The following is a 20,881-nucleotide window of genomic DNA, read 5'->3' on the forward strand; positions in this document are numbered from 1 at the left end:
AAATAAATCAAAGATACGAGATATTTTTATGCGTGTTTATGTTAAGACAAGAAATATTGATAAGTTACTAACTAAAATAAAGAGCTTGCTGCCCCACCAAAAAGCCAGTTGTAGTTAATAATACATATTTCTGGAGCGTTTGATTTCTCAGAGTTAGAAAAATGACATTAGAAAGTAGTTTCCGTTGCTAATGATAGATATTGAACAACCATTTCCCAGATCCTAGCAGTGGACATTGCACCATTACTCGTTGGGAACATTAAGTACAACAATAGAAGGATGATCAGTAAACATCAGTAATACTACTACTACTACTAGGAGTAGTAGTTGTAGTAATAGTAGTAGTAGTTGTAGTAATAGTTATTTCTCTCGGTTCAATGATGAGAGAGGGGAAGAAAGGTGGTAAGGAAAGAAAAGAATGGAATGAGGTTGTAGTAAAAAAAAAAAAAGGAAAAACGAAAAGAAAAGAAGAGAAATAGAAAAATTCTCTTAACACAAGCCGGTTCAACATTATCGCATCCCTTAAACTACACAAGTGTCTACCATTTATTATTTTATTGATATTGCTATTATCTCTGGAACACTGACATTATCGTGTCGATACTGCAGAATTACATATTGCAAACAATAAAGAGAAGAGGAAGAATGACAAAAGAGTGAGGAGGCAGCAGGTTTATGTATGTGTATAAAAAGAAAGGAAGGAAGGAAGGGGGAAAAGAGAGGTGGGTGGGAGGAGAGGTAGAGAAACAAAGAGATTATCGATATTGGTCCCCCGTTTAGAATATAGTTACTGCATCTTTTTTTGGTCAAGATGGAAGGCCCCACTTTAAGCATACAGATTCCCATTTCATAACAATACAAAGAAAATAATACACACACGTTACATCAAAGAATTTTGTGTTTGGAAGGAGGTATATAAATGGAATTCTGGAATGTTCAGGCTTTTCATAAAGCCTATACATTTATCAAAGGTTGATTTGACATAAATTCTAAAATATAGAACATCACACATATTTTAAACATTGTTGATTACGTTAATTGGCAAGCATAGATAGACACATACATGTGAGAGTATGCGGTTTACATGGACGAATCCTGATTGACCAGAACATGTTTATCATATATGATAGCTAGACAAAAGCACTGGTGTATGGTAAAATGTCGCCTTTTATTTTCTAATGTCCAAAAATAACAATTCAAGGAGAAAAATCTATGTCGAAAAGGAACTACCAAAGTAACTGAAATAAACAAACTACTTCTTTGATGTTTGGTTATACACATTCAAACAAGTAATACACGGTTCCGGGTTCAGTCCCACTGCGTGGCATCTTGGGCAAGTGTCTAACTATAGCCTTGCGCCGACCAGAAAGAGTGGATTCGGTAGACGGAAACTGAAAGAAGCACGTCGTGTGTGTGTGTTTGCTAGTATGTATACGTTCCTGTAACCTAGCGGTTCGACAAAAGAGACCGAAAGAATAAGTACCAGACTTGACACGTGTACCCTTAACGTAGTTCTCGGGGGAGATTCAGCGTGACACAGAGTGTGACAAGGCTGGCTCTTTGAATTACGGGCACAACAGAAACAGGAAGATCGAGTGAGAGGAAGTTGTGGTGAAAGAATACTGCGGGGTTCGCCACCATCCCCTGCCGGAACCTCGTGGAGCTTTAAGTGTTTTCGCTCAATAAACACTCACAACGCCCGGCCTGGGAATCGAAACCGCGATCCTACGACCATGAGTCCGCTGCCCTAACCACTGGGCCATTGCGCCTCCACGCCCCATACATAACGCCTGCTTATATAATAAAGAATGTATGGTCAGTGCTGCCGCAACTGATGATGATGATGATGATGATGACAAACAATGTGATTTTGCAGGATTATAATTTTTTTAAAAAACTGTTTGAAATATTTATTTAGTAATTTCTAAGTTTCCTACTTCAGTTTTATATGGAATAAATAAAGCTCTCGAATACTGCCTCATACACTGGTATTTATAATTTTCGTTTTAATATTTATAGCCTCAAACTGCTATTGAATTACTCAATTAGAGATATAAATTCATCAGGATATACAATAAAAAAAAACTGTGATGAGTGTGGCTTTGGCGGAATGTAAGTCGATAAAGTATGAAGGCAACGCATTAAACAGCAGGTGTGAACTATTCTCAAGAGCTAAGGGGACATATTTACTTAGTAAGACATGTTTTGATGTATATCGGTGTCATTAATGTAATTCACTGGGTATTTTTCACTCTATTAATTCATTCAAGAGACCATTTGGAATTCTGTTACTAATATGCTGACATCCGCGAAAAGTAGACACCCAAAAATGTAACCTAAAAATTTGGTCTTTAAAAAAAACAGAATTCAATTTTCGAACAGTGCATCTTTTAGCGACAGAAGATGGCTGAAAGGCTAAACCCGATCTTGGAGGAAAATAATAAATCGTATCTTTCTGTTCTCAAAATTCTGTAGATACAAACGCAAACGTGTATTAATGAAACACCACTACACGAGACTTCTATAGAAATTAAAGATATCAGTTTAATGCAGAATAGAAAATATTAAAACTGAGTTACTGAGCAAGCTCACTTCTTGCCCAAAATCTTTAAGCGTTGAATCAACATTATTCTCTCAGAAAAAGAAGAAGAAAAAAAGGAGAGTGTGTGATTACTATTTTATCAACAGAGTGCGCGTCAATCTTTAGATCTTCCAATTTGATGTCGGCGCCTCTCAAGGAAAAAAAAAAGACTAAAACAACAGCCTAAGATTCTCTCTCATGTGAGTTAAATAAAAGAAAATAAAAGCAAATAATATTTCACCATCGCAGATGTGTGGTCACAAGCCTAAGGTTAAATATTGGCAAATTTTGCACAAAGAAAAATTGAAGGTATTTTAGATACATCTTCCATTTTATTGAAGGTGTAATAAATTAAATATATATATATATATATATATATATATATATAAAGTGTGAAAATGGGAGGTGGAAGAAGAAATTAAAGCAATGCGTTTTAGCTACGTGTGCATACACGAACAGACTGCATGCCAATAATACAAGATACATATTCAAACAGATATATATTCATGGTTACACCACTGAGAATAAAAATCACTCTACATACTACGACTACTATTACATTCTATTATCAACGGTATATATCTATTGACCAATTAGATTTTGCATGAGGCCGATTATTAATCTAGTGCTTTTTGCTGAGTCATTTGGCAGTTACAACCAAAATTAAATTCTTTATCAGGAGTTTCTATGGACATCAATTCCCAGGCTAAAGAATGAGTCAGGATTTTTAACATTAATACGGAGCCGTCAAGCTAATTGAAAATAATTTTCAGTGCCGGAGCGAGTAAATATAGAAACAGAACTCGGATGCAAAATAAACAAACATAAGCGTTTATTGTATGTATGATATGAAAATGAACAATTGGTTACGAGTATTTTTGTATGAGAGAGAGAGAGAGAGAGAGAGAGAGAGAGAGATTAAGAAAAATTATATATCAAAAGGTTAAATTAAAAAGAAAGAAAAAGATTAAAATCCGCAGAAACATTCTACAGATCTCTGTGTTTACTAAATAACAGTTTCTACTATTTTCATCAAACATTTTTCTAATGTATGTCAACACACACACACACACAAATTACTTTTGCACACAACAAATAGCAAACCACATTCGATACACATATATATGTGGAGGTGCATGGCTCACTGGTTATGGTGTTGTATTCATAACCGCAACGTTGTAGTTTCGATGCGTTGTGCTCTTGAGCAAAGTACTTCATTTCACTCATTGCTCCACTCAGTAAAAGTGGAGTAATTAATCCTGCGACGGACCGGCGTTCCGTCCACGAAAATTTTTTTTTTCCCCCCACGAGAGTACCGGACCCCGGTTATAAACTCATTTGCATACAGCCAATCAGAGCTCAACAATCAAACTAATTTATGAGTCCATAAACAAGTGATGGGCGATAAGATAAGGTCACTTGGGTAAGGAATGACCATGCTTCTTTTCTCTTTTAAGAATGCTTGTTGTTCTTGTTCTTGTTTCAACCATGGCTGCCTCTGCGTAGTTATTTGTGTTATTGTTTACTTTGTAAAACAGTAAGGGGATAGGGTTGCTCGCACATCAACCTCTACCTACATCTTTACCATATGGGGCCCTAACAAAATCCGACAATAGGTATAGATGCAGATCTATCTCATTGTCCTAAAATCAGGCATAACTTGGCGATCGGTCGACTTACAACACCGTTCTTCGTCTTGAGTTTACTTGGTAGAGTGTGTTTGTTAACTTAACAGCAAGATCACGGTGAACTCTGATTGGCTGTATACAAATGAGTTTATCACTGGGGTCCGGAACTCTCGTGGGAAAAAAAATTTCGCGTCCCGTCCAGTGAGGACTACATATAAGTCAGAACCACTTGGAAACCGGGACAGTCATGCTTACAGAGTAATGTAGACTACCCAGCCATACTTACATATATACACATACCTTACATACATACATACATACATACAGGATCTTTTTTAAAACGGGGGCCACATTTTTCATTAATGTTTTACGTAGTGTTTTTGGTACCGAAAGACTTTCAAACTTCGTATACTTATCTATTTTGTGTTATAGAACAGAAAAATATTTTTGTATTCGAATTTATTTAATGTAAAAAAATTGTCTTATTTCGATAATTTCAACCAATCACTGACAAGTATTCAGTTGTTTACATTTACTCCTGTGGCTGATTAAGCGATGTAAAGCGTATTTAATTTCCATAGCTTCGTTTTTCTTTTTTCTTTTTAAATTTGCTGTTTTACCCTAACCCTAACCCTAACCCTATCACCGATAGAATTGTTTCAGAATCGTTTGTTTATGTAGTCGGCACTTAATGTATATCGGCTGAATGGACGTCAGTGATTGGTTGAAATTACAGAAATACGACAACTTTAACATGGAATAACTTAGTCTTCTTTAAAAAAAAAAGAAATCCCTAAGAGAAAAAAATGTTTTATATGACACATTCTACCAGTGTTCCAAGTTTCAAAGTGTTTCGTTAATGAAAAATGTGGCCCCCGTTTTAAAAAAGATCCTACATACACATAAGCCCGGGATCGCATGAAACAATTTAGTCATACTATGCATATACACAATTGTTTACTTATTTCAGTCATTAGTGGCCGTGGCCATGCTGGGGCACCGCTTTGAAGAGTTTAATCAAACAAATCGACGTCAGTACTTTTTTCCTAAGCCTGGTACTTATTCTATCGATTTCTTCTTGCTGGGAACGTAAACAGACCAACACCGAGTGTCATGTAGTGGCTGGGGACAAACACAAACGCACGCACACGACGGGCTTCTTTCATTTTCCGTGAACCAAATCCATACACATTGCTTTGGTCGACTCGAGGCTATAGTAGAAGACACTTGTCGAAGGTACGACACAGTGAGACTGAACCTGGAACTACGTGGTTGGGGAACAAACTTCTTATACAGCCAGCCACGCCTGCACAGACACAGACACACACACACACACACACACTATACAGAGACGTTCCTGACATGTCATAGTGCAGAGAATGGACGGTAGAGGTTAAAACCAACTGACACCAGCTACAGCACGTCACATATTTCATTTATTAAACCGAAGTAAACCCTAACTTATCCAGGGAGTGGTGAGATTCGAACTCAGACCGTTCATAGGGGAAATCACACACACACACAAAATTACACCAGACATTCAATCCTGACACTCCACCGTTCCTCTTACTGGACTGTCTTTAATGAAAACTGATACACACACTTTCGTTGCAAACATCACAGCTCAAAACCTGAAGGAAATGTGACAGTTTCCGACAGCAATCAACTGACATAATCTAAAAACGGTTAAATGGCCAAACACGTTAATCATAACAGCACTGCAGGGGAACAGTAATCTTTTTAGTCTTCGAATTCCAGTTGGAACCAACCGTATATATGTGCGTGCGTGTGTGTACACACACACACATATATTTATTTATTTAGCCAAGCATTTTACATTCTCGCGTGTGTAAATGGTGGCTAGTTTCTTTTGTTTGTTTTTTAATGCAGACTTGTGTCTGGTTAACAATAACTTCGTCCTGGCTGTGCATCTTTTGTCTTTTATTATACGTATCAAGTAACATATGTACTGATTCGGGAACTTGTGTACCAGTTCTACGTTCATTCAACCCACGTTCAAGGTCAGGTGATTCGTAACCCAATCCGCAGGAAGTCCAGTCTCGCTATAATGGACGTTAGATACAAACCAAATACACACATTACCTATGACAATATTGATTCTAACCTTTAAACAAGCGCACACGCACACGCACACGCACACGCACATACTCCAATCACGGGTGAATATTTGGATGTATGTATTCTTGTGTACGTGGAAGCGGGCCCAGGAATGAGCATGTATATTCAAAACGTTAACTTTTGGAGTGAACTTCCTGGTGCTTATTTTAAATTCATAATTACCGATTGTTAAAAAAACAAAACAAATAAAAAGATAAATAAAGTGACATCCCAACGAAAGCTGCAAAAACTAGAAAGACTGGAAGTCTAACAGTATAAAAACCCCAGCCTTCCCGTGAAAACAAACTCCCAACATACAAACACACCCCACAACAATTACTTTACCCCAGCTGGCTCAGTTGTTCAAATCACCCTCAAACAGTCCACCAATAAGCTCACAGACCTGAACATAATTTAAACTTTACTTTGACATAATCCTTTTATATAATTTTTTTTTTTTTAAACAAAACGGTTGCTTGTTCAAATAACAACTCCCTCCCTTGATATTAGGTATCTGCTTTTTGTTGATTTAGCCACGGTCAGAACGGCTGTTTTAAGCTATTTTGTTCGCTGTTCAGGATTAAACCTGAGACTAAGCATTTATTAGTCGTGTCTTTTTATTTTATGTGTTAAACTGATTTCAAATCTCATTCGAGACGATTCTGTCCTTCGTCAATCCAGGGACCGTCAAAAGAAGAACCAGTTAAACAATATTATTGTCGATCTAATCGCTCACACCCCAAACACACACGCACAACTCGGAGTGAACCGATCAATAACGAACCTATAAGGATTACTGGAAACTGCCGTCACATTTACTGAAAGAAAAATATATATAATAACCATTATTTACACCGTTTCATATATATATATATATATATATATATATATATATATATATATATATATATATATATATATATATATATATATATAATCATCGTTTAATCACGTGCTGTCAGACTCAGTCCCACGACGCGGCATTTTAGGCAAATGTCGTCTGCTATAGCCTCAGGGCCGACTAATGTGTTTTATGACTGAATTTGGTAGGCGAAAACAGCGTGGAAGCCCCTCGTGTATGCGTGTGTGAGAGAGAAAAATAGAGGGGGGTTTGTTTGCTCCCCACGCCATTGCTTGACAACCGGTGTGGGTTTGTTCACGTCTGTGTAACTTTAACATTTCGTCAAAAACACGCTAAAATAAGTACTAGACACAATTTTTTTTTTTTTTTAATGAATAAAATAAGCACCGGAGGGAGGGTCGATTTGTTCGACTAAAACCTTTCGATGTGCTGCCCCAGCATGGCCGCAGTCCTTTGAGTGAAACAAGTAAAAGATAAGAGAAAATCAAAGCATAGTTTTAGGGAAATGATGGCGTTAAAAACACCAGCAAAAACTATAAAGTGGAGTTGAGTTGAAGTTTGTATGAGGATTGGGGAGAAGCTGCCATTTCAAGAATGTCTCTTCGTCTGAAAGCGAAGAGATTTTCTATAGCCAATCCTTAGCTTTAAGCAATTCCTTAAACTACTGAACCCAAAGGCCACAAGTTCAAATATGAAGTAGGGATTGCTCTCAGATCACATCTGCAGCAAATTTCATGCAGCAAAAAAAAAACAAAAAAAAAAATCGAATTCTATATCAAGAAGCAAAAGAATTTTTTCCCTTCTTTTTTTTTTTCTAAAATAAAAAATAAAATAAAATAAAATAAAACAAAAATTTACTTTTCTGTTTTTTTTTTTTTTTTTGTTCTTAATCGTTACTTAATGCGGGCATGTGTATTAATCTCATCTTTTGTGTTGAAACATTTATTAAAAAGACTGCAGGAAAAATCTCTCACTTGTCTCTCTCTCTCCTTTGACTGCAGGGAAAAAGTTCGCGCAGCAATTTTACAATGTGTGTGTGTGTGTGTGTGTGTGTGATAGAGAGAGAGAGAATCAACAATAATTGCCTTGACAGTTGTTTGGAATATGTGTTATTATTGACTTGGATTATCTCACCATGTCACGGAGCTTAGTGTAATTGGGTTAGCACACCAGTAGTAGCCCTCACACACAGACATCACCACCACCACCACAAGCTTTCTGTACATTCCTCTGTGGTATGTTTTGTGTTGTATGCATTGCAGCCATTACAACACAATTCTCACAAGACGCGCGTGCGTGTGTGTGTGTGTGTGGTGTGGTGTGACTACACTTCGTCCAATTCGTCCAGATAACAACAAAGAAACAACAATATTCGATTAGTTATTTTAAGCTCCACGAGCAATGTGAAAATAAAAACTCTAGATCTGTGTGTTGCTGTGTAGCCCCTACGAGCCTTCATCAAGCGAATACCTGCTACGTACGCGATCCGCAGATTAACGCCCCAGCTATGCTTTAAGGGTATCGCGAAACGTCTAGTTGGAGGCCCAACCTTTCAGAGTTCTTTTACAGGACTTAGAAAACTGATGGGCCGCAGCAATAAGTGAGTGAATTTGAGAAAGGAATACGTTGGATAAAATCATAATTAATTGATCCTCCTGTATATTCTTTTACTCAAAACCAGGAACTTTTCAGCACCCCTTCGTACTGTGCACTCCGAAAAGCAGACCTTTATCGTAGAGTACATATTGGCACTCTACCCATATTGCTTTTCCTCCACATTCCTGCTCCGTTAGTTTATTCCTGTAAGTTCCAGGTTTCCAGAGCGGAGAGGGGCAAATTGATTGTGTATCCTACTACAGTTGTCAAAATTTCAACATCTACATAGAATTCGCTGAAACATATTTTGCGACTGGATGTCCTTCCTGTTGCCAACTATTCCTGTGTTTCCAACCAAGATAACGTTTCCCCATAGCCGGACTTGTTTTTCATAGAAGACTAGAAACTAGGGATAATGCTTGTATCATGGTAATGCTAGCATACAACTTATCACGTGTTGTCAAGACAAAGTGGTATCCTCGAATACATAGACACAATAGGCTTCTTTCAGTTTCCGTCAACAAAATCTACTCAAGTCTTCGGTCAGCTCAGGGCTATAGTAGAAGACACTTTTCCAAAGTCCCACGAAGTGGAACTGAACGCGAAACCATGCGATTGGAGAGCAAATTTCTTGGTTACACAGCCATGCTAGCGCCACAATAGCTTATCTTTCTTTTCTGTTCTTTTTAAAGAGAGATAGGACCAATAAGCATGTAGGTTTCAATTTTTGGTCCGATGCCAGCAGTTTCAGAAAAGGGGTATGTCGATTCTTGATCCCCAGACTCAACTGGTACTTATTTTAGCAACCCCGAAGTGATAAAAGACAAAGTCAACCTCAGCAGAATTTGAACTGAGAACGAGACGGACGAAATGCCGCTAAGCATTTTGTCCGGCATGCTAACGATTCTGCCAAGTTCTCCGCCTTGAGACCAATAAACATATTGACACTGATGTTTAATTTTTATGTATATATATATATATTCTCTTTGTACTTGCTAAGACTGAATTGGTGAGACAATATTTTTAAGTCAGTGCTGTACAAGGTGTTTGCAGTGCTTGAAGTTGTATTCCATTTGGTTACCAATTCTAAAGACCATCTTATTTTCACTAATTGAGATCGACTTCAATCCAAATTAATAAAAGACTTTCACTTTTTTCTTTTATTTTTCATTTTCTACACAGTTTTCAGATAGTTCTTTATATTAGATGTTTCACATCTAATATAAAGATGTGATATTGGGGAAGGGTGTGACGCAGGTGGGGTGGGGTGGGAGGCAACAATAGAATTCATTGTATAAAATAAAACTAACTATATAGGCCGGGATTGGTTTGTGCTGAAGTCACTTTCAAGATTAACTTTGTAAAGTGTGCTGCTGCCACGATACAGCACACCATTCCAATTAGAAAGAAAGGGTGTGTACGTGAATGTGTGTGCACGTGTGTGTGTGTGTGTGAGAGAGAGAGAGAGAGAGAGAGAGAGAGAAAGAGAGAGAGAGAGAGAGAGAGAGAGGGGGGGGGGGGGGGACAAAAGGTTGTAAAAGCTGTCTGTTATCAAATATCTCTCTTAAGATAAACGGAGTGATAAATTCATTCTCTAAATTGATAAAACACTTCTTTTGAGGTGGGGGGGGGGGGCATCACAGCCACAACATTTCATTTCACAGTGTTTCGAATTCGTGGTTTTGCACTTAAGAAAAGAGGAAAACCAGTGTTCAAATCAAGCACATTCCCAGTGATCAGAATTTGCGATGATCTTTCACAGCACTTATGCATGTTGATATATTGGAGGGAAAGGAATAAACATCACAAACACTCGTAACAGGGCTTAGAAAAATGAAGGGCCAGAGCAATAAGTGAGTGAATTTGAGAGGGGAATACGTTGGATAAAAATCATAATTAATTGATTTTCCTGTATATTCTTTTACCCAAAACCAGGCACTTTTTCAGCACCCCTTCGTACTCTTCGAAAGAAATATTCTCAGCAGTATTATATGGTGACCAGGTCAACGTTGTTTTTCTTGCATTCCGGGGTAGCGGAGACCGCTTTACAACCACGTAATTTTGGGAGCATTCTTATTTCTTTATTGCCCACAAGGGGCTAAACATAGAGACAAACAACGACAGACAAAGGGATTAAGTTGATTGCATCGACCCCAGTGCGTAACTGGTACTTAATTTATCGACCCCTGAAAGGATGAAAGGCAACGTCGACCTCGGCGGAATTTGAACTCAGAACGTAACGGCAGACGAAATACCGCTAAGCATTTCGCCCGACGTGCTAACGTTTCTGCCAGCTCGCCACTTTGGGGGCATTCTTACTATACGACACCTTGGGCAAGTTTCTTCTGCTATAGCCCTGGATTGACCAATGCTTTTTGTGAGTGAATTTGATAGGCGGAAACTGAGTTGAAGGCCGTCGTATGTGTTCCAAACAGACCGATGGAATGAGTAGCAGATTTTTAAAATAACTGTTGGGATCGACCTGTTTCGACTAAACCCTTCAGGAGAGTACCCCCAGCATGAGGACAGTCCAAATGACTGAAAAGGGCAAAAGGTAACAATTATCAAACACATACACTGTCTGATAAACTTAAAACTATTACGAACCAACTAAGGAACATCAGAAGTTCTTACAAGGTCGTTCGATCTAACGATAAAAGTATTCTTCAACTTACATGATACCACACCGTTTTAAACAAGGATGAACACATTAGACAACGTATCCTGAAATAATCTTAAAACAAACACGGGAAGATCGAGACTGAAATTCTTTTGATCAAAAGTTTACTTGATCGGGATTAATCCAGGGTTAAGCCATTAGTCAAAAAGTTTATTCTACCAGCGCGTTGTTTTATGGCACAAAGATTTTAACAGCAAAATCAGATTATGGAGTCCAGTTGCGAACCACTGTCTTAGAGGAAAGGTTCTTCATCTATTTGTATGTCTCCCATTATTACACGATTCCTTTACCTACTGGTACCAAAAATGTACAGGTTTTCATTTTTTCATCTCTTCTGGGTAAGTAGTGCTCTCAATACCACATACTAAAAATCTTCCAGTTTTTCGAATTATTCACCAAAGGGAACTCGACCGTGAGCATTTGAGTAGAACGTATCCTCACCACAGGCAAATTGTCAATACTTTTAATGTAACATACGGCCGGGCGATGTGTTCTTTAGCAAAACATTTAATTTCGCGTTGCTCTGCGGTCACTTCGACGTCTGATACGTGAGATGCCATTGCACCAATCAGTACAGGCAATGCCGATTTGATAGAGGTCATGAGCCAATATACAGCACACTATAAACAAATTATCTGTGCAGGTTGTTCAGCTGAAAAAAAATATTAAAAAAACCTGCGGAAAACTCATCTATCGTCAACAACAAGAGAACCCATTTCACGTACACAACGCGCTGATAGAATAAACATTTGAGATAAACTTCTGAGCTTTTACTTTTGAAGCTGGCTTAGCTAAGGTTGTTCTAATTTGCATAATAGTACAAACGTTCGTAACGTGAACTAGTTATTAAATAGAAGCACTAAAGGGCGATTAGGGTCAGCAGGAGCGTATGGTAAACCTTGTAAAACGTGCTTTTTGATTCAACACACTTGTTATATATATACGCGCCCGTGTATAGATTACGAACGTACACACAAAAAAAAAAAAAATCAAGAGGAAGAAATTGTGTGTGAAAAAGATTTCCATGAGAGAGAGAACAAAATGGGGGAAAATGGAGGTTATATTTATCACCAAGCTCATATTTATCAGCAAAAGATGTGTAACATATAGTGCCAATGGGTGTATTTTGCGCCCCCTCCCCACTATCAGTTCCACTACATATTTAAAAGTTATCAACAGTAACTGAGGCATTTTTTGGCTGATAAAAACACCAAAGTATTTTCTAAATATTGTAGCAATCAAGGAATGAGAGTTAATATCTTACAAAATAATAATAATAATAATAATAATAATAATAATAATAATAATAATAATAATAATAATAATAATAATAATATGAACAATGATGAAAGAGTGAGGTGTGTGGGGGAGGAAAGGAGTAGACACGAGAGAAGATACATTATCTTTAATATAGAACATATTTAGATCCGAAATTCTTAATTTGTCTTATTGCAAGGCTTATAGTAATCTAAACAAGTGAATACGAACTAATCCTTGCTATCAGACGAGCTTATATCAGCGTGTGTTGGCGTAGGATGGACACTGAACGACGGTTGTGTGTGTGGGGGGGGGGGTTTAGAATACACTCAAGAGAAAAATGTGAAAATACAAAGGACAGTTGACCAAACGTTTTATAAAGAGAGATAAAGAGACTGGAACAAACACAAGTCTTTTTGCAGGTTTCAGTTATTGGACTGCGGCCACGCTGGCGGTCACAAACTACGAGAATTTATAGTCGATTATATCGAAACTCTTTTTTTTTTTTTTTTAGGCCGAGGCATATTTTATTGATCTGTTTTATCAAACTAATAAGTCATGAAAATAAGCGGACACTAACATCTTAGAACGTACGTACACACAGAACTTCCGAACAGTTTCCATCGAGTAAGTTATAGCTTCGTGTTAACCAATACTCTTGTACTGGTCAGTAGGTGTCGAACGAACACGCACATTTATGATGTCCATAAATTATCTTTACAACTTTCCACAATTTTCGACTTTAAAATTGTAAAGGTAATTTACGGACACTGTGTGTGTATGGGAGGGGGGAATAAGCATATAGAGAAGAATGTAAGAGGGTGACTATACAGTGATGGGCCTCGTCGTCAGACGACGGATGAAGTATCCTCAATTTCTTGGTAAATAACCACACGGGTGATTTGTTTATAATAATCGAATTTTTGCGTTACACAAGCTCACACTCTCCATCATATCGACATTTCTTGTAGTGTGCCACGTGCCAGAGGTCAAAAGGAACGCTAAAAGCAACGTGAACTAAGTGTTTTGCTCAAGGATCCGACGCATCGTCAGCTCTCAGAATCGAGTGCAACGCTCTAACCATTAGGTTATGCGCCTTTTGTGTGTGTGTGTAGAGAGAGAGAGAGAGAGAGAGAGAGAGAGAGAGAGAGAGAGAGAGAGAGAGAGAGAGAGAGATTAAGACTTGGAAGACATGTGCCGTCAAGTTGGTGCAAAACAGCGTTACAATAGATTGCGGATTGGATCAAGGAGTTAGACATTTTTTCCCTTATCCATCCCTCACAATTTCTTTTAATTTGTATGTTAGATGTGCCTAAATTACAAGTTTCAGTCAGCAGTTAATAGCTAATAAGAATGTAAGCAAAATTCAAATGTTAAGATACGGAGATAAATTAGAACGACTCTGTGTGTATGTGTTTGTGTGTGTGAGAGAGAGATACTTTTTTTCTTCTCAATTTGATAATTATTTTGAAGTTCAAAGTAAACATATCGGTATTATACTTTTCCTTAAAAAAAAAAGGAAGAGGGGAAGAAGAAAAAAACGAACTCTCTCATAAGTACGCAAACAGAATTAAACATGCACGTACGCACACAGGCATGTGTGTTAAACCAACACAAGATATACATGTGCACTATGTACAAATGAAAGAACGTATAAATTTTGTGTTTGTGCATATTACACACACACACACACAGAGGATTTTATATTGTATGCGTGTGGAAGACAGACATAAGAACATACTCGTATATCCTTCTAAATTAACGTTTTCGTTAAGTCATCCCCACTCCTTACAACCCACAACCAGACCAAAGACCCACAGTAAATAAAATAAAAAAAGTAAAATAAAATAATAAAGCAAGCACCTTCAGCACTATCTCAACCTAATTTAATATATTTTTTTAAAAATAATTAAGCTTCCATTCCAGCAGGAATGCCGTCGCGTCAGTGCCACCAGCACCGCAATCAAAACGATGAAGACGTTGTTGATGATGATGATGATGATAATTAAGGTGAACTAACAGAATCGTTATCACGCCGGGTGAAATGTTTAGTGGCATTGCGCCCGTCTTTACGTTCTGAGTTCAAATTCTACCGAGGTCGACTTTACCTTCATCCTTTCGAAGTCGATAAAATAAGTACCAGTTAAACTCGGGGGTCGATGAAATCAACTAGCCCACACCCCAAAAGAAAAATCAAGCCTTGTGTCTATAATAGAAAGGACCACCATTACTTCACCAAGTACGATGGGGGTCCTGAAAAATTCCTGGCTTTAAAAGGGTTTCGCGATAGTGTGTTGAGTAAAGCACTGGCATAGTTCAGGCTACCTGGTGTCATCCGAAGTCGGAGTGTATTTCCGTTGAATTTACTTCAAGAATTCTATAGCGTTAGTTGAGATAACAATCAATTAAGGATGGATTTGCTATAACTCTTTATTTTGTACAAAATAAAGTTATACCAATTCCATCTGTTTCCTTAATCGATCTCACACATACGTGTATCTGTGTGTGTGTAATCCGATGATGGCTTGCAGTTTGAAATTTTGAAGTCACTGTCAACACTATTTTTGTAAAAAAGAAAATATGTATTCGACAAAAAGTATTGAGTTATCATTCAGTTTGATGCAAAACTTTCCTTATAACTTCGACATAAAAACGAACACACGGAGCGAGAGAGACAAACAAGTAGATTTGCATGTATTCCCTACAAAATTACAAAACTTCAGTTTTTAACACACCAAGAAAGTGTACGTGTTTGTGTATTCCTGTGTGTGCATGTACGCTGCACACGTGAGCGCGAACTCATACATGCTTATGAAGAAAAAAAAAACCAAAATGCGTCCGTGTGTGCGCGTACACCTATACGCCACCTACATACGCCGCAATTTCCATATGGAAGATCTTATTTTGCAGGCTTGGCACTAAACCAGGTCACCGAGCGCCTTAAACTGGGATTCTGCAGTAAATGTTGAAGACCAAAGAAAGAAAGTGTGGGTGGGGGATGAAAAAAAGCCTACTCAATCACAAAGTAATACAATTTTATAAAGCAATGAAATCGAGGGCAGCAGAAATGGAATAAGGGGGGGGGGGCGAAGACGAACTCTCCTGTAGAGAACGAAGGAAAAGGAAATACTAAATGCATATCTAGAGGCAAACATGACATTTATTCATGTGCCATTTACTTTGTGACCGAGGTGAACTCTGCTGGTTTGGTAAGATAACCAGATTAAAATTTCAACATAATTATAAGAAGAATAGGTGATAGCTGCTACAGCTGGGCCAGTCAGTGCTTCTCAGAATGGAATACCTTGTCCCAGAGTATAAGTCAACATGTGCATAGCAGTAACCGAAGAGTAGAATTTTATCAGCACAGTTGAATACACTGCAGCACAACAAACAGTGCCTTGGAGCAGAGCAGAACTCATTAGTCGCCTCCTGTGAGCTGCACAATATTGGAAGCACATGCTCTTATCTATGTGACAAAGAAATTCTGATCGAAGTGGAGGCGGGGGGAATCACAGATACCTTAGTCTATTGGAAACGCCATGAGGATATTCCAGCAGATTTACAGTGAGTTCAATTTTCCCTCCACCTTCTCAAAATAAATTCCACACCAAAAAGATTAAAATTTCACATAATTGCCCTTCTTTCCAGACACGATATGTACCCATTAGAAAAAAGGAAGAAAAAAGAAAAAAGAAGAAGAAACAGCTAGGGTTTGTTAATCAACTGGTTTACATAGTTTCATATGATACGAAAGTTACGCCTATGAAGAACCTTTCCAACGTTGGAATCTCGAGCTCAATGTAGTTTTGTGTGTTCTGTCTCGCAGTCTCTCTCTCTCTCTCTCTCTCTCTCTCTCTCTTTCCTCTTTTACTTGTTTCAGTCATTTGACTGCGGCCATGCTGGAGCACTGTCTTTAGTCGAGCAAATCGACCCCAGGACTTATTCTTTGTAAGCCTAGTACTTATTCTATCGGTCTTTTTTGCCGAACCGCTTATTGACGGGGACATAAACACACCAGCATCGGCTGTCAAGCAATGCTGGGGGGGGGGGGGGACAAACAGGCACACAAACACACACACACACACATATATATATATATATATATATATATATATATATATATATATATATATATATATACATATATACATATATACGACGGGCTTCTTTCAGTTTCCGTCTAGCAAATCCACTCACAAGGCTTTGGTCGGCCCGAGGCTATAGTAGACGTTCCAGTCTCAAATTCTTGAAGTCATTTCCAAGCACGTTGCATATAAAAATTCTAGTTTTTTTGTTTGTTTTTTTTTTCTCCCCCCCCCCTTACTTCATAGTTTGAAATCGACTCACCGACCGAATTCGATAGGTGAACAGTTAAAATGTAAACTGGTGCCTAGAAGTGAATAATAATTTATATAATAATAATAATAATAATAATAATAATAAAAACCGTTTTTCACGCGGTCACTTAATCTACCTAATATACTGTAGAATCTTAACAGCTGTTTAAATCTATCGAGGAAGCAAGCAAGAAAAATCTTAGGTCCCTTGGTGACAAGGTGTGTGTGTGTGTGTGTGTGTGTGTGTGTGTGTGTGTGTGTGTGTGTGTGTGTGTGTGTGTGTGTTAAACACACACACACACACACGGAAGAGCTTTCAGTCTTTATTGCACTGCTTTGTTTTATTTTTAGTTTTTACAAAGAAAAACATTGCAAGAGTCTGTGTTGTATTTTCAAAGCAGCCAGTTTTGACTAAATCTTAGCCATATCTCAAGCATTTGTTTAGGCGATTAGTTGTTGAGATCAAATTAAACCATACTGACACATTGTCACAACAGCGATTACTTTCATGTGTACATCAAATAAATGGTTTATTTATTGAGCACAACAATTTGCTCTTAATCATCCATCAGACACTTTCAAATACACACACACACACACACGTCAAGCTCATGACCTAACGAAGTCTTCTCAGTGCAAAACAAAGGTAGTTTAGGTGAATGTTACTTGTACTTAGGTGTATGTTACGTGTATTGTAGTTGTTAACCATGCAAACCAAATGCATATCAGCAGCATCATTTAACATCCACTTTTTCCATGCCTGCATTGGACAGACCCGATTTTCGTCGAGGCGGATTTTCCATGACCAGACGCCCTTCCTGTCAGCAACCCTCACCTGTTTTCAACTAAGGTAATATTTCCCCATAACCGGACATGTTTATACAGAAGACTGATGACGACGGACACCTCCTGCATTCGTTTTCAGCTTTCATGTAATGTCAAGGCAAGGACCAACATAATTTCATACATCACATTGCCGAACCGCTAATGTACAAACGTAAACCAGCTGTCAAGCTGGAGAGAGAAACAAAACACACACACACGCACACGCACACGCACACACACTTCTTCTACACAGTTCCATCTACGAAAAAGTCACTCAAGGCATGCGTAAGCTCGACGGGGGGTAGAGGGGGGATAGTAGAAGACACTTGCCCAAGGTGCCTCAATGTGAGACTGAACCCAAACCACGTGGTTGCAAAACAAGCTTCCTAACTACACAGTCATGCTTCCGCCTAAACACAAAATTAAGCTCCCTGCAGAATACAAACAATATCAAGTAGTAAACACCTCTGAATGAAACTGAGGTTATCTAAGAGAGCGGGGGGGGGGGGGGGCTGCATTTCTAGCTAGACCAGCTGAAAGAATAGGCAAACCAAGGAGACACATACACAAGACTAGCATTCATTTGCCTTGAAAGAAACAGCTGAAATACTTGTTTTCACACTTCAACTGAGACAGGCCAGGCACTGGCGAGACACAGCTGCAAGTATGTATTAACTAAGAGATCAACTGCTATCAATGTCGTCACTAGCACTCCATATACATAGAGGCAGAGTCTTTCATGACTTGACAACACACACACGCGCACATATATATATACATATACTCTTTTACTTGTTTCAGTCATTTGACTGCGGCCATGCTGGAGCACCGCCTTTAGTCGAGCAAATCGACTCCAGGACTTATTCTTTGTAAGCCTAGTACTTATTCTATCGGTCTCTTTTTGCCGAACCACTAAGTTACGGGGATGTAAACACACCAGCATCGGTTGTGAAGCGATGTGGAGGGGGACAAACACAGACACAAAAAACATATATATATACGACGGGCTTCTTTCAGTTTCCGCCTACCAAATCCACTCACAAGGCTTTGGTTGGTTCGAGGCTATAGAAGACACTTGCCCAAGGTGCCACGCAGTGAGACTGAATCCGGAACCATGTGGTTGGTAAGCAAGCTACTTAACACACAGCCACCCCTTTTATATATTTATATATATATATATATATATATATATATATATATATATATATATATATATACACAGAGAGGGGGGTAGTGAGATAACAAAGGCATAAACGATTATCTTACGAACTTCGTTAACTTACAGCTGTTTCTGTTACAAGATGCAGTGGACTCCTAATTGAGTGCCCGAGTAACACCGTACAGCTCTGTACTCAATGCTTTATTCTGAACCATATCTATATTGAGTTCTACGCCAGGTTATTAGTCTCACAATGCCTAGTGATATCATAACTTAATTCCACACTCCACCACTAATCACTATGTTATGACAAATTGCATTTGGTACAATTTAATTTACTGTGTACTAACTCATGTTATCACGATAAACTAATGGGAGGGGAGGAGTGTACATACTAATAAGAAAATATTATTAAGCAACATCTTACAGGTAAATGAAATGTACTTAGATTTAATCATTAGAATTTAAGACTCAAGAGTTAAAACAATAAAATAAAACAGGAGGTTTGTTACTGTGTTTTGAGTTGTTGGCACTCCGTCGCTTACGACGCCGAGGGTTCCGGTTGATCCGATCAACGGAACCGCCAGCTCGTGAAATTAACGTGCAAGTGGCTGAGCACTCCACAGACATGTGTGTCCTTAACGTAGTTCTCGGGGATATTCAGCGTGACACAGTGTGACAAGGCTGGCCCTTTGAAATACAGGTACAAGAGAAACAGGAAGAAAGAGTGAGAGAAAGTTGTGGTGAAAGACTAGCGTAGGGTTCGCCACCATCCCCTGCCGGAGCCTCGTGGGGCTTTAAGTGTTTTCGCTCAATAAACACTCACAACGCCCGGTCTGGGAATCGAAACCGCGATCCTATGACCGCAAGTCCGCTGCCCTAACCAATGGGCCATTGCGCCTCCACTGTGTTTGAGAAGAGATAGCTAACAGCTTCCGAAGTTATTTTCTTTTCTAATAAATTGAAATGATGAACATTGAAAAACGTGTGTGTGTGTGTGTGTACGTGTACACATACAAAGCTTTTTTTTTTTTTAAGATGAAAATGTACAAAAAAACTTTAGAATTCAATCTATACTGTTTTTAATAAATAAATAAATGAATAATATATATAAGTAAAACCGAAACGGGGGGAGGGGGGAGGGCAGGAAAAAATAAAATCAATTTTGGGGAGTACACCAATCATGTTTACTGTACAGCATTAAAAACATTCCACAACTAATGCAATTGTGTGAGCATGTGTATAATTGTTTTTGCGTCTGTGTGTATGTAAGAAATAGAATATAAAAGCAGAGAAATAAAAAAAAAAGAATAAAATAAAGAAATAGGTGTGATGATTGAAATATTCGGTAAGGCGAACAGTGATTTAGAGGAAGAGATGGGGAAAGAATTTAGTCAGAAACAATAGAAAAATTAGGAAGGTGAGGGAGGGAGGGAAGGTAAGAAGCCCCCCCCCCAAAAAAAAACTACCCCACTGCCACCACCACCAATGCTGACCAAATTTTTTTTTTTTTTTAATTTTTCTCATTAACAACCATTTTCATTTCGATAATTCATAACTTTTCAATAAATGAACAAATTAACCACACTGCCAAGAAGAAGCAAAAACAAATTGTGTAGAACACCGCATGTATGCATGCATGCATGCATACATACATACATACAGACAGACAGACAGACAAAACTTAGTCCCAATATGGTGCTTCTTAGAAAAACATGTAACACTGATAATTGAGGGAAGAGTAGTAACAGAGCGTGTGTGTGTGTGTATATATATATATATATATATATATATATATATATATATATAGTACCATTATAAACAAAGAGAAATAC

At 38.2% G+C, this 20,881-nt stretch overlaps 1 protein-coding gene across 29 annotated transcripts in view; it reads right to left on the reverse strand.

The window, feature by feature from the left end:
- The window catches only part of LOC106876393 (transcription factor 7-like 2), a 551,963-nt gene that overhangs the window by 441,705 nt on the left and 89,377 nt on the right, over positions 1-20,881 (reverse strand). The window lies entirely within an intron of this gene.

This window comes from Octopus bimaculoides, chromosome 6, assembly GCF_046866305.1.
Source record: "Octopus bimaculoides isolate indiv1 chromosome 6, ASM4686630v1, whole genome shotgun sequence".
Lineage (NCBI taxonomy): Eukaryota > Metazoa > Mollusca > Cephalopoda > Octopoda > Octopodidae > Octopus > Octopus bimaculoides.